This window comes from Thamnophis sirtalis, unplaced genomic scaffold, assembly GCF_051295495.1.
Source record: "Thamnophis sirtalis isolate CommonGarterSnake01/CBP01778 unplaced genomic scaffold, rThaSir2_p1.2 scaffold_6, whole genome shotgun sequence".
Lineage (NCBI taxonomy): Eukaryota > Metazoa > Chordata > Lepidosauria > Squamata > Natricidae > Thamnophis > Thamnophis sirtalis.
Genome location: NW_028261386.1, coordinates 22617847 through 22632289, shown reverse-complemented (window position 1 = coordinate 22632289; position 14443 = coordinate 22617847). Strand labels below are relative to the sequence as shown.

Below are 14443 nucleotides of genomic sequence, written 5' to 3'. Positions count from 1 at the left end.
ATTGATTTAGGTAAATTAAGAGATTTTGGCAGGGAGAATATTTTTTTTTCCTTCTTTCTTCTCCCCCCACCCCATGCAATACATTTGATATGATTGAAAAACAATTTTAAGAGCTTATAATTAATATATTTTAATTAATATATATTTTAATACCTCTATTTCAAGAATGATAAAAGATTTGTGAAATTGGTGTACGTATGCGTATGTATGCAATTTTGAACGTCTTCTCCCCATTAGGGGACCTGGTAAGCACCCCAGGTTGCAATAAAAATTGAAGAACTGTTAAAAAACAAGGTTTCCCAGGAACGGTTTCATTTTTATAAGCCAAGAAGTGAGTAAAGATACCTTAGAGTGTACTAAACTTTAATTGTTGCCTTTAAAAAAAAAAACTTAAATTGGAATTGAGAATATAGAGAGTCAGGTTGAGACCATTTAAAAAGTCATATTTTTTCACAAATGATATAGAAAAATATTTTACTTAAAAATTTTAAGTATTTGAAATAAATATAGGTATGTAAATATACTGTATGTACTTCATATATTCTTTTATTTTACAATTTATTGTAAACAGATGGATATTAAAATTCTTTGAACTGGTTTCGTTGTAGATTTCAACTTTTGCTAAAGTAATGGTGAATTCTGTCAATCATGGCAACATCACAATTTTTTCCAATATGCTCCCTTTTTCCCATTTCTGTTTTGCACCTTGCAGAATAGATGGAAGGAACTCAGAATCTTAAATGACCCTGTGAAGATGAAGTTTAAGAAATATAATCAAAGTTACACCAGAAAGCTTCAAAATTGACTGAATTTTTCTTGGATTGATGATAGCATCAGTAATAGATAAGTTTGGAGAATGCTTAGAATGTGCTAAGTAACTTAACCATAATCTTTTTGCTGGCTACAATTTCTGGATAATTATTAAAGGGAGCCACCATTGGTTCATTTTACAATAATCTAATCTTGACGTTATGAATGCATGGGGTGCTAAAGCAAGACTATCTCTATTCAAAACAAATCGTAGCTGCCATGCTAGTCCAAAGTTTGCTTCAAGAGATTTTCTAACCTCTGCACCACTACACTTTCTTTTCCAGATCAGGTATGACTCACCTATCCACAAGACTTCAGTCTTAGAAGGATTCATCTTTACTATGTTTGCCATCATGCAGCCCACCATTGTATCAGCATATAAGTCTCAGCTGTGCACAACCACATCTGGCTCAAATATAACAAATGGGTATAATATCCATTTTTTTTAATACGTGAGGGAGAAAATGGTGCCTTGTAGAATCCTGCAGCATAACTGCCAAAAGAGTAAAGCACAGTCTCTCAATGTCTTTGTCACCTTGCAGCTGTATTATTACAACATGTTCTAAATTGAAGATCATTCAGAAGCTTCATGTATCAGTCTAAGTAATAATGGGATGTCAAAGTTTGTTCATATAACACCACCATTACCAGAACTACATGGTTTCCAATTAGCTTTTGGAATTGGTTATAACCTATAACCTAATGCTTGAAATGTGTCAGAGCCTAAATTGTTCAGTGACCACCAACCTTGAACTGAATCTGCTCATCCAACAAGGGGAATGCCATAAAAATATGGCTGTTCAGAAGGCAACTGGGGACCAGTAAAAGCATTCTACTCTCATGATGACATCTCAAAATGATTGATTGCAATTGCATTTTTTATAATATTGTAAGTTGCTCAGAGCTTCCAGAAAAGGAGTGCACTGTATAGAATCGTATAAGTAACTAAGACTTGGTTTCTTGATGTAATTCTCAGCAGTCTCTCCAGCTTAGAGGAAGAGAGCCATTTCAACCCAAGTTTCATGGAGCTACTACTGAAATGTACCATGATTGTTAACATGAACGTTTTCAGGGAGATGACTTGAGGGTTGCACATTCCTTGTTCCTTTCTTGGCAATAATTATCCATTGAAATGAACAAGTTGACTTTGAAACTTAGCCTCCCTTTGAAATTAGAATCTCTAACCTCCAATTTAATCTAACAATCTTTATTTCTCATGTAAAGTAATGATACACAACCCTATCTTTCTACATATTGCCTTAAAATGTGCATTGTCTGGTTTGGGAACGCATTACATTTATTTACATTATTCCTTATGGGAAAAATTTGTTTGGTACTTGCCGTTTTAGGTACTTTTTGTGCCTCCTCGAGCCAGTTAATGAGTACTGAGGTACCACTGTACTTTATCAGAAAGAAAATACTAGCATTTCCCCAAACACTCTACTGCCATTCTGCTAATAAAAAAGATATTTCAAAAATATCTTTTCTTCTTGTTTTGCCAACATTTATGTTAAGGGGGGAAAAAAGAACTGAACTTTTTCCTTGATCCTCTTTATTCTTTTGAACTATATGGAAGGCTGGAAAGGAATTAGATAAAGTGGGTCAGGACTCATTGTCTGTACATTAGCACAATTACTCAAAAACTAAAAGGGACTGAATGAGGTATAGAGGGGAGAAGCTGAGATTGAAAATGTGCTGTATCAAACTATTACTATTATTTATTAAATTTATAGGCCGCCCAATCCCGAAGGACTGGAGGTTATGAAAGGTGGGGGACTCAATTCCCACTGCGAATGTCCTTACTCAGTGTTTCCCAGTGCATGCATGCAACATGAATATACACAGACACAACATGAAGAGAGAGCAGGTACATCAATACACACTTTACTTTGATGCACAGAAGAAAAGAAAGGTGGTAAAGATGTCATTGTAGGAAGAACTCCCAAAAGCCATGTGTCAACTCCCATGCAACTGGACAAAATCAAAAAGCAAGAATTAGGTACATTTCAGTAGAGTATATTTAATGGTAGTCTCTAGGTGGAAGAGCAGGCTGCTTGGAAAAAATGCAGGTAACTGCTGCCTTCCACCCCTCCCATTTGAACCTTTTCAACAGCATGGCAGAGATTATTAAAAAAAAAGATGCAACCTTGAAGCAAGTATGGGAGAAGATGAACATTTTGGAAAGTCTGCAGATACCAGCAAAAAGAAAAATGCAGCCAATTAAAAAGAAGGTAGTTTTCATCCAAAGATAATGGATGATCCAGAGGAAAAAGAAGTATAAAAGCACCATGGAAAGGTTCACGTACTCTATATGCTGGCCATTGACAGAGGGGAAAAAACCAGAAGAAATCCCAGAGAGAGAAGAATTAAGGAAAAAGGCAGAATATGATGTCTAAGAAGAAAACACTGTTAGTAATTCTATAGCGTGCAGTATAGTAATAGTGATGAGGAAATGTCGCAACTGTAGAATAGTTATACTGCAGAGTATATAGCCCAGAGGAAATAGTGTAACAGTAATTGAATAGTATAAGAATTGTTATAGTAATGGTAATTAGTAGGGTAATATAGAAATAATAAGAGAATACAATATAGGACAGAAACAATAGAAAGCGTTCTACTATAGATTTGTAACACATCTTCTTTGTGTTGGGTATGAATTTCAGTTTGCTGAACTTCCCACTTTACTGATGTGCATCTAGTGCTTTTTAGAAATTCAGAGAGGCTTCTTACCACCACTACATACAAAATCCCAGTTGTATGAACCAGTGATGGGTTCCTAACTGGGTTAGTACCGGTTCGCTGAGAGGGCATTTTGCTCACACGCGCACCTGCCACACATTGCTGCGCATATGCAGTTGACTGAAAACTTTTCTGCGTGTGCGCAGAAACATGCCGGCGATGGCAGAAGAGATGGGAACCGGTTCAGGGGGTGGGAGGCCTAGGTCGCTGCCGCCATACCACTACCGATTCGGCCAAACCGGTCTGAACCAGTAGGAACCCACCACTACTTTTTCAAATACTGTATTGCTGTTTGTCACCACTCAACCCTTTCCATCAGTATTCTGCCAAATACCTTGTTAGAAACATTTAATAAACTATTCCCCTTATTATTTTCACATTCTCTCTTGCTACCTTTTTGTCTGCAGAAGAGAAACAGAACAGCATTCTTCAAATAGTCAGGCACAGATACCTTCATACATAAACAAGTTGCACAGCATATCCATAAACAGTACTCATACATCCATATTTTAGCATGTCTTAAGTAATTCTAACTGAATGACAGTTTATAAATTTAGACAAGGTCATGTTGTTATCAAATAAAGGTTGATTGTTCCTTTGGAATTATAATTAGCAAGGTAAAACTTCTGTATTTGGGGCATGTTATATGAATGGTTAATAGACAATAATTATGCTTGGTAAAAATGAATGAAATTGTAGAAAAATTATAATGGCATAATCGGGGGTGGGATTCTACCGGTTCAGACCAGTTCAGGTGAACTGGTAGCCTGACTCTCAGCAAACCAGTTTGATGAAGAGGGCCCACCTGCCTGCCCCTGCATTTAACTCACCTATATCTTCTCAGCTGTTTTCTTCCCCAGCAGTAATGAGGAAGGTATTTTTTCTCAAAACTGTGCACACAGACAAAGTGCGCGATCACCAAATGGGTTGTTAAACTGGTAGGATCACACCTTCCATCCCATGTGGATGGAAGGGATCAAATGAATTCTCAGAATGCCGTTGGAAGAATTATTATTAGAGACAGGTAGAAAATGACAACATTTGTTGATACCATCACTAGAAGTAAAAATCCAACTTAATGCATTTACTTCACTCACTATTAATCTGAATAGATCCAGGAGCTATCCAAAGTTTACAGCAGGAGGCTTAGTAATAATTTTGGCAAGGTACCTAGAACTGGTTTATCGTTGACAGCTTTATCTGTTGCTTGGCAAACATTTGGAGATGTTGAAAGGAAATATACCATCAACTGTACATTTGATTGTCCAGTTCACCAATTTAAAGGGAAATATTTTTTTTCTCAATAAAATAATTGCCAGGAAGTGTACAAAATAGTCCAGATGTGCTTGTTAAGATGTGTATGTGAATTTTAAGTAAAGTTTGTTATTCAGGTGCATCTGATTTTGAAATTAAACCAAACCTGAGATTGCACTGTATACATTCACAAAAGCTGGCTTCCAGTCTGCTTTTCTTTCCCTCCAACACAGCCTGCAAACCCTGGATTTTCTAGGTGTAGTTGCCTTTATTAATATTCTATTTCCAGTTTCCCCATTAAATTAAGTGCAGCAAAAGAGAAACAAAACAGCTCTTGTGAGACTTTCTGAAATTTTGCTAGCTGTTGCCTTTGCCTCACTGATTGGTGAAATTGTCTGCAGGGAGTTCTATATATTGCTTACTTCCTATGTTGCTTTATCATCCTGCTGCTTGTGATTATAGCTTACAACCATTGAGACTTTTTTTGCTGTAAACCATTAAGTTCTTGCAATAGATCAACAATCTTATCTTCCTGTCATAGTTAATGACGCTTTCTTATCCTCTTTATAACTTTGTCTTGATTAGTCTAATTTTTCCTCCCTCTCAAAACTGCTTTTATTGACTCTTTTTCATTTTTCATTTTGTCAATTGGGATTTCAGTTATACAGTACTAAATGGCCATAATAAATATATATAAGGCCACAGTGATAAACCTCTCTTCTTGCCTGACCTCTTCTCTACATTTATCACTTTTCTCTCTCCATAGTCCTCTCCCGATATTTATATTTATGATATATGTCCCAACTTTCTATCACAGAGTTTTCAATGTAAAATATAAATAGTGCATCTAAAAATAGGTATCATGGAATGGATTTTTCAGCCCTATAATCAAGCATAGTAACATACATTATAATGAATCTAATGCTTCAGCACAAGAAGATGCTTTCAACAATACTTTAAAAGTAAAAGGATACTTATGTTGGATCAAACAATACTTATATCAGTACTTCTATTCTCCTAGGGGCCAAACTGATATTTGTGGATGAAGGCATATATACATGTCCCAGGATAATGTTGCAGGATTCAATATGAGTCAGTCACTGGGACCAGAGCTTCCAAGCTTTTGGGCTCATGCTGGAGCCCATTGTCAGGAAACTTCTCTCTCTCACTCTAGAGTATATACACTGGACTGTTCCCATACTTTTTCTATATGGTGTCTGGTTACGTCTAGCTTTTAGTTGCTAATTAGGGTGTTGATGAATGGCTATTAAGTCATTGTTGTTTCCTTGTGTTGCTGTGCCCTGATGTTCTGATGCGCTATGATGTTCTGCTCCTTCAGATATTCCATTGGTGTACCCACAGCCACTGCAATTGATCCATCCATCTGACTGCTGGTATTAACTCTTTCCTTTCATCTTTCTCAGCATCTGAATCTTCTCCAGAAAGCTAGGTCTTCACAAAATGTATCCATTATTTGCCTGGTCATTTATGCCTTGAATTAGAATTGTAGGTTGATTTGATCAATGATCCATTTGTATGTTTCTTTGGCTGCCCCTGGTAATCTTGGGAGTCTTCTCCAACATCAATGTTCAAAAATATCAGGTTTGCTGATGACAGCAAATTATTCCTGGACATAAAAAAGATCTCCAAAGGAATTTACTGTAAAAAAAAAAAGTGGACAGCATGTTAGAACGAATAAGAAACAGTATTGAAAGTAGAAAAAGAAGAGATGTTAATTTCATGATGTCCTTATAAATATTAATTGTGCAACTGCATCTAGAATATTGAATGCAGTTATGGTTACTACACCTCAAAAAGAATATGAATAGTGCTGTATATTTACCAAGAAAACCACATGGACAGAAACCATGTGGGTTGGCAGGTGTCTAGGTTTTTGAACTGAATGCTAGAAAATGCTTACATTAAACCAACAATAGAACCAGGGATGGTAATCTCATCTTCAGTCCATGTCTTCAAGTGAAGGCTAGATTACTGTCTGCCAGGAATAACTTGGGTTACTGCAAAATAACCAAAAGGTCAAAATGATCTTTTCCAGCTCTGTAATTCTATGAATAAAGTCATACCAAAACCATTAGACTGTGGCCTTCTGATATTAATTTAGAATATTCCCTTAGTTGTTCAACTCTAATGCTTTCTGGACAAATGAATCCTTAAATTAATAAAAGCATAATAATGCAAATATTTCAATAGAAATGCAAACTTGCATTTGCTGCATGCAAACAACTAACATGTTGAACTCCATTTGTCTAAAATGCACAACTTAGCCCAGAATGTGCTTAAACACAAGTCCTGACACCTGTTCTCCAGGATGTCAGCTGGCTTCTTAATCATACCTGGAAATGACAAGATTTCAGTTCAGTACCCTGTTTCCCCGAAAATAAGACTTCCCCGGATAATAAGCCCAATCGGGCTTTTGAGCGCATGCACTAAAATAAGCCCTCCCCTGAAAATATTGCAACACAGCAGCAGCCATGAGGTGACCACGCTCACCGCCTCCTGCACCTCAAAAATAATAAGACCTCCCTGAAAATAAGGCCAAGCGCTTATTTCGGGGAGGTCGAAAGAAAGTAAGACTCTGTCTTATTTTCTGGGAAACACAGTAGTGAAACCAGACTCCGGACTCGCTTCAAGGTGCTAGTCGTTACTTATAAAGCCCTACATGGCATCGGACCTGGGTACCTGAGAGACCGCCTCCTGCCAATTACCTCCCATAGACTGATCAGATCGCACAGACTAGGCCTCCTCCGGAACCCAATGTCGGTTGGCGACTCCCCGGGGGAGAGCCTTCTCTGTTGCAGCTCCAGCCCTCTGGAACGAGCTCCCCGTGGAGATCCGGACCCTTACTACCCTTCCGGCCTCCCGCATAGCCACTAAGATGTGGCTGCTCCGGCAGGCTGTGGGGCTGTTGAAATAGCCAGCCCCACGGTAACTATGAATGTTGTGTATTTTAAATTGTTGTTTGTCTACTGTCTATTTATCCCCTTCCCTTGTTTATTGTAAACCGCCCGGAGTCCTTTGGGAGTGGGCGGCATACAAGACCAATAAAATACAAAAATACAAATAAATACAAATGGCTTCTGCAACTTCCTAATTATAAAGAGGGGTGGGCGAGATAAGATTTCAACTGACATTTGAACAAAGGGATTACTGAAGTTTATTATTCACATTTATTGAGGACACAAAATCAGGATGCGACACACATTAGAGACCTTGACTTCTGGACTTTATCACTCATCTCTCTGGACTCCGAATAGCTTTGTTATTTGCAGGGAATTAGTCATATATGGCAACAGAGATAAAGCCGTCTCAACACTGCGGCGTTTATTTTGATAGAAGAAAGATGTATATCTCCAAGCAGGAAAATGAGGACTAATTTCAGGAGAGGACTAAAAAAAATAAGCCACTCGGACGAGAGATGAAGCTCAGAAGGCCGCAGGCGCAAGCTTCCTCATCACCATAGCAACGCACGGAGATTGCGTACGCCCGGGCGGAAAAAAAAAGAGGACCGGGTAGCGCACGAGCAATTGTTGACGCGCGAGACTGAGAAATCGTGATGCGCGCTGGAATAAAATAGGCTATTGGGTAGATACACGTACGCATGCGCCAATTCCTGCCCGTGGGACATTGTGCGGCTGAAAGGGGGGAGGATTGACACGTTTTCCTTCTCTGGCTTCGGATTGGCTTAGCTATCAAGTGGTCAATGCTTGGAGGGCGGGACTTTTGCGGCTGCTTCTCTTTTTTTCTTATTGGTGAAACTCTTGGCTAAGTTCCAGAAGGCTGAGATGTTCCCTCGGGTTGGTTGCTCACTTACCCTCCCCTTTTGTCATTCCCCTCCCTATGGCAATCGGTGTCGGGATTGGACAGGTTGAAAAGAGGCAGGTCCTCCGCATCGAGAGCTGAACTGGGTTGGCTTGGATTGTCGGCGGCTGCGAGCGGAGCGCCTGTGGGGACGGAGAACAGCGGCGGGGTTGAGGCGCGCGCGCGGAGGCGGAGGAAGGTAGGCAGGATAGGTTGGTTGGTTGGCTCGGTCAGCCGTTCCCTCCGCCCTCCCGCGGAGAAGAGGGCCCGGTGGAAAAGTAAGTGCCCGGGATCGGCGCGGGAGGGTCCCGGGGAGATCCGGCCGGGGAGGGAAAGGGCCGGTTTATTCGCCTCTTCGCAGGGGATCCCCCGAAGCTCGATCTGAAAGGAGAGGGCTGGATGGGGGGTCTTGCGCCCCTGGGTGGCTTTAGCGAATTCCCTGGAGCGGGTGGTCGCCTGCAGCGCCAACCCCGCGTATGTTTGCGGGGGCCAAGCCATGCTCTATGGGCGCGCATATGCTCAGTTTGGCCACAGTGCAGGTATTCTCGCTGCAGCAGCAGCAGCAGCAGCAGCAGCTCTCCAACCCGGTCTGCAAAAGAAAAGGACCGGAATAATTTCTTGGGCTGGAGTTCCTTTCTCCTGGAGAAATCAACTTCTGAACGCAAGAATATATGTGGATTCCGTATATGTGCTGTATATTTTGACGCTCGTGATCTTATTCAAGCTTACAACAGCCTTTTGAGGTCCATCGTCAAGTGACCATTAGCACTTCTTTAAAAATCCGTGTAGTGGAGCTCTGCGTTTTAACAGAAATAACAAGAGTTGGAAGGGATCTTGTAGGTCATCTAGTCCATTTTAAGCCCTGCTTTCATTCAATAACTTTTTGGGACCAATTTCACATCATTTTTAAATCTGCTAGAGACATGTTTGGCCTCTCTTGGCCATACCTATGGTAATTGTAATGTCCAAATGGGAGAGGGAATCTTCTATGGAATTGTACTGTTGAGATTATAGGCCTGTCTGGGTTAACACATTTTGTTAAGTTGTGATTTCTTTAATAGTGGTTTACTGATTAAAGCATATTATGATGGGCTTATCTAACTTGTGAAATGATAAATCATGGTTAAAAAGCACAGGAGTGTGTTTCACAGAACACACACAATTAGAACAAAAGAAACCATCCCATAATTTAACATCCAGCAATGTGTAGCTTAGCCTGTACATGACAGTTAAAACTTGTCAAACTAAAAATGTCTCTAATGCTGCTTTTTATTATTCCTAAGCCCTGAGGGATAATTACTAGATTGAAACAGAAATAATGTAAACAGTACATCTCTCCTGTTCATTCTCTGGTGTAACAATCCAAGAAAGGCAAGATGTTTCTTTATTACAAGGTAACTAATAAAATAACTTTTAATTAGATGGCTATTGGAAAAACAACGAATCTCAAGAGGCGCAAGGCAAGTGCATAAGATATTAAAATGCCTGGGTTTCATTTGGCACCGCCAAAATGCCATGGCCTGGTCTGTGAGGAAAAAAGAAGGCTGATCATCATACTTTTGCTGAGAGGGAATTTATCACATGAAGAAGCTCTGCTGGGGATTATATTATCTAAAAGACATCCATCTTGCATGATTATTTTTTGGTTGGTGTTGGCAGGAACTCCAGTTTGAGCTGCAAAATGGAAGTCAACTATAGGGCAAAATTGTGCCTGAGCCATACTCCTTGGTTATTACTTGGGTAAATCAGCACCAGTTGCTGATGGACAGCACAATACATGGCTTATTACTTTTGCCTTTAGGAAAAGTTTTCCATTTAGGAATAAAGTGGACAGTACCTGTAAATAAGGGAGTTTTTATTTTCATCTTTTTGTAATTGGAGCATGGCCTTGAAAAGCATAACTTGAAATGACAATTATTTGAAACACTGCTTATACATATACTAAATGGCCTAGGGCCCTAGGACTAAAGGCCACAATGAAGATCTTGCTCATATATCTGTTAAATAGACCAATGAAGTTGGCAAGAACAGTTAAGATCACCATTTTGCTAATATAGTAGCTACAAAATAGAAATGGCCACATGCAATATTGCATGTGCCCAGTTTTCTTATTATTTCTTATTTTAAATGGTTCTTACTATCAACACTTTGTTTTGGGTTAATGAATTTAGTTCTTATTTGAGTATATATATTTGAATGTGTTGTGCTATTTTCAATTTTTAAATAATTTAAAAACCTAATTGTAAGATAGCTATATAATATTCGAATTGCTCTAAAACCGAAATATTGATAAGAAAATTTAAGAAATAGAATCGAAAGATGAGAACTGATTTTACCACTTCTTAATTGTGAAAAATAGGATCTAGATTCACTGAACTAAGCAGTTATTAAAGCTATCTGAAGGACTTACAGATTACACAATGTATTGCGTGTTGTGCTATTGATGCTTTTAATACATATGCTGCAATTGTCTGGAATATTGAATTGCTCTGAGGGCAGGATTGTTTATAGCCAAGACTTTTTTTTAAAAAAAGAAAAGACTTATTATCTCTGGACAAGGAAAGACCAGTTGATTGAGGTGAGACTCTGAGACATTAAAACAAGGAGATCTGATAACAAGGAGAATAAAGAAAAGATGTGAAGTCAGCAGTGGACTGAAAGAGAGGAATTGAAGGGGAACTAAGGTGAAGGCCAGAAAAGAGCAAGAGTGGGAGGACTTTAGGAAACTCCTAAGAGTTATGCTAGGAAGGATGGACAAGAAGATGTTTATTTTTTTTTAAAGGGAATGGAACAAAGAAAGTGATGGCTTAATGATATATATAGAATCAAAGACTTTTGGTCAAAAAACATTTTGATTGCTGCCCTGTATGATAAGTGGGAGTAGAAGGCTGGTAGTGTTGAGTCAAAAACCTAAAATGGCATAAGATTTCTAGAATTTTACTGGTTAAGGTTCTACTTAGGTGTTCAATGCATTTATCTAATGCAGTGCATGTAGAGCAGTGATAGCAAACCTTTTCAACACCGAGTGACCAAACCGGAACGCACACATGTGCGTGCACAGGTGCATGTGTGCCTACATCAGAAACCCGAAACCAGCTGGACAGTGTGCATGTGAGTGCCGGCCAACTGGTCTTTGGGTTTCCAACGCTCCAGCACACACGAAGACCAACTGACCAGTGCATATGTGTGTGCCAGAAGAGCAGCTGGTGATGGCAGAGCGGGCTCTGCGTACCCACCTCTGGCACATGTGCGCTAGGTTTGCCATCACGGATGTAGAGGTTATAATTCTGAATAACTACTTACTTGAGGATCATTTTCTTGGTTAGAAAAATGACCTTTGTTTTACCTATGTTCAGAGCTGTTTTGGGATGTTTTATTGTTATTTTTGTTTGTATTAATATCTCTTTTGCATGTTTATTTCCCCCTTTTTGTGAAAGCGCAAGGCAGCTTACAGAAGGGGATATCAACATCATAAAATATCAACATCATATAAGCCTAAAAGATAGATTGATCTAAAGAGACTGACTGCCTCAAAGTCATGAAAACAACAAACTTTGTGAATGAGTGGGAGTTTTAGCATGGGTCTTTCTAGCACAGGCATCCACGGCAAACCAAAATTAGATCTGCATAGTAACATCACGATGCAAATCCCACTTTTATGCACTTGTGTCCTGACACATCTTCCTTTTACATAACGTGTTATTTACTATTTGCTAGAAAGTTTTAAGAAATGCCTGTAACCTATATTTATATATACACACACACGCATACACAGATAACTGTGATTCATAGGGATATTTGTGTGAAATGTTTTATTTTATATACAAAACAACAATCTTTAATAGGAATGTGTAATCTTTGAAATAGTCCTTGTTTTTCATTAGTTCTGAATAATCTATTCGGTTTTTCTTAAATGTTCACCTTACTACAAATTTATTATTTCACAGATACAGGTAATTTTGTAATGTAGAGGAGAAATTGTAGTACAATAGTCCAAAAAGGCACAGATAATGTGTTTGTAAATTACATGGTATGAGAATGAGCATGCATCTCCTGTCAGTGATAGGCAAGACTTGCTTTTAAGGTAGTATTGATCAGACTCTTGGAAGTTTGAACTTATTATTGAAATTGAAATCTTTTATATCTTTACATGTCTTTTTTATTTGACTGTTTTTAAAAAATGTGTCCATATCTATACTAATTAGGGGAAATTATTTGAAAGATGGTGTTGGAAGTTGTATTGAAATACATCTTGTGAACTTTTGGTTGCCTTTGTTCATGTCCTTGAAAAATGATGAACCATTCTAAAAGTTATTTAGAACACAGATGAAAGGGTGGGATATTGGAAAAAGTTGAATATTGTGTGTGTGTGTGTCTGTGTGTGTGTGTGTGTGTGTGTGTGTATGTTCTGTTAATTTTTTCATTGTTAAAATTATTTTGTTTTAATTATTTTTTACATCGCTGCAGACATGCATAAGAGCATATATAGTATAGAATATTAAATACAGTTATTAAATAAAATAGTAAATGTGGTTCCAAATTTGACTGACATTAGATTCAAACACATTCCTGTGCAGCCTGGGAGCCATGGGCCCACCCAATATAATGCAGTGCAATATAGTACAATACATACTGTAGAAGTTTGTTATTTATATGCATTAATTATATTATATATTCATATTCAGCCCAAGACAATTCCTCTTTATGGCCCAGGCAAGCAAAACATTAAACACCCATGAATTAACTGCTTTCCTACTTCAGAGAATAAAAAATTATCCTGAAGTGACTGACTGAGTTGCCTGCGTCCTTATTTCAAGCACAGTTGATAGTTACATACAGAGAGGCTGTTTTTTTTAAACACACACACACACACACACACACCACACACACAGGATTGTGGTGTTTTTTTAATAATCTTGAGGAAATGTATGGCACTTTCTACCCTTTGAGTTCAGAAACAATGTTGGAACTGGTAACTCTTAACGGCTTTGGTATTCTACTTAGTATGCTGACTCTCCTGTTTTGCAATATAAACTTTAGAAGCACTGAAGCTTCTAAAAAGGATACTGACTGCAACTACTGTAGAAGTGGGACAGGTGTGGATATCTAAGACAGGACACCCACTTCTAAAGAAATGTTTTAATTCTATGGAGGATAAGTTCAGTAAGTCAAATGAGAAATATTGCTTGGAGCTGTAGAATGGTTTGGATTACAAAGAGTGGGAAGAATGGTGCCTTTTATGTTGAAAGGTCAAGAGTAGAATTGCCCATGGCTGTCTCCCACGCAATAGCAACCCATAGGAAAGAACTTTAAGTTATTTGTTTGCAGCATATCTTCGGACCCCTACAAATTCCCACTGCTTTCATTTGCTGAGCACAAGAATCACAATTTTAGACACTTGAATATATCACTGTTTACTTTGTCCTATGTTTTATACTTTTAAATCCAACACGCACTCACAACCAAGAAGGCTTATAAAAGAGTAGGAAATGTGACTTTCCAAGATTTACTAAATTTTACATCCTTTACTATTGATTTGACTTTGATATGATTGAGCTTGTGCTTGCTAGAAACATAAGCATCCATTGGGAGCAAGATGGGTAAGTGACAAAACACGCATCATAATGTCATGGTGCAAACCCCAGAGTTTTTATTTGTGCCTAATTCCACAATGCAAATAATATTGGGCAGAGTTTGCCTTGTGATGTCCCAATGCCTACTTCATCAGCTTTTCCTCATTGCAGGTTATAGCCAATGCCTATATGAGTTTTGGTTCAGCAGTGTCTGCTTACCACAAATTCTCACAGAGAATAAGAGCCAC

General features: G+C 38.5%; 1 protein-coding gene and 1 long non-coding RNA gene across 4 annotated transcripts in view; one reads left to right on the top strand and one right to left on the bottom strand.

The window, feature by feature from the left end:
• Positions 1–661: 661 nt before the first annotated feature.
• Positions 662–4944, bottom strand: LOC148044900 (uncharacterized). Its single transcript, XR_015696892.1, has 3 exons — positions 4647–4944; positions 1111–1303; positions 662–746 (listed from the first exon to the last, which is right to left on the bottom strand). It is a non-coding gene; the product is annotated as an uncharacterized LOC148044900 (long non-coding RNA).
• A 3786-nt stretch (positions 4945–8730) lies between these two features.
• Positions 8731–14443, top strand: part of DTNB (dystrobrevin beta) — a 133368-nt gene continuing 127655 nt past the window's right edge. Inside the window, exon 1 of one of the 3 annotated variants that reach the window (XM_087717396.1) lies at positions 8731–8821. The gene's annotated coding sequence lies outside the window, so the exon portion shown is untranslated. Of the gene's footprint in view, positions 8901–14443 lie in introns of all 3 variants that reach the window. The other 2 variants (XM_087717395.1, XM_087717398.1) reach the window with 2 other exon arrangements.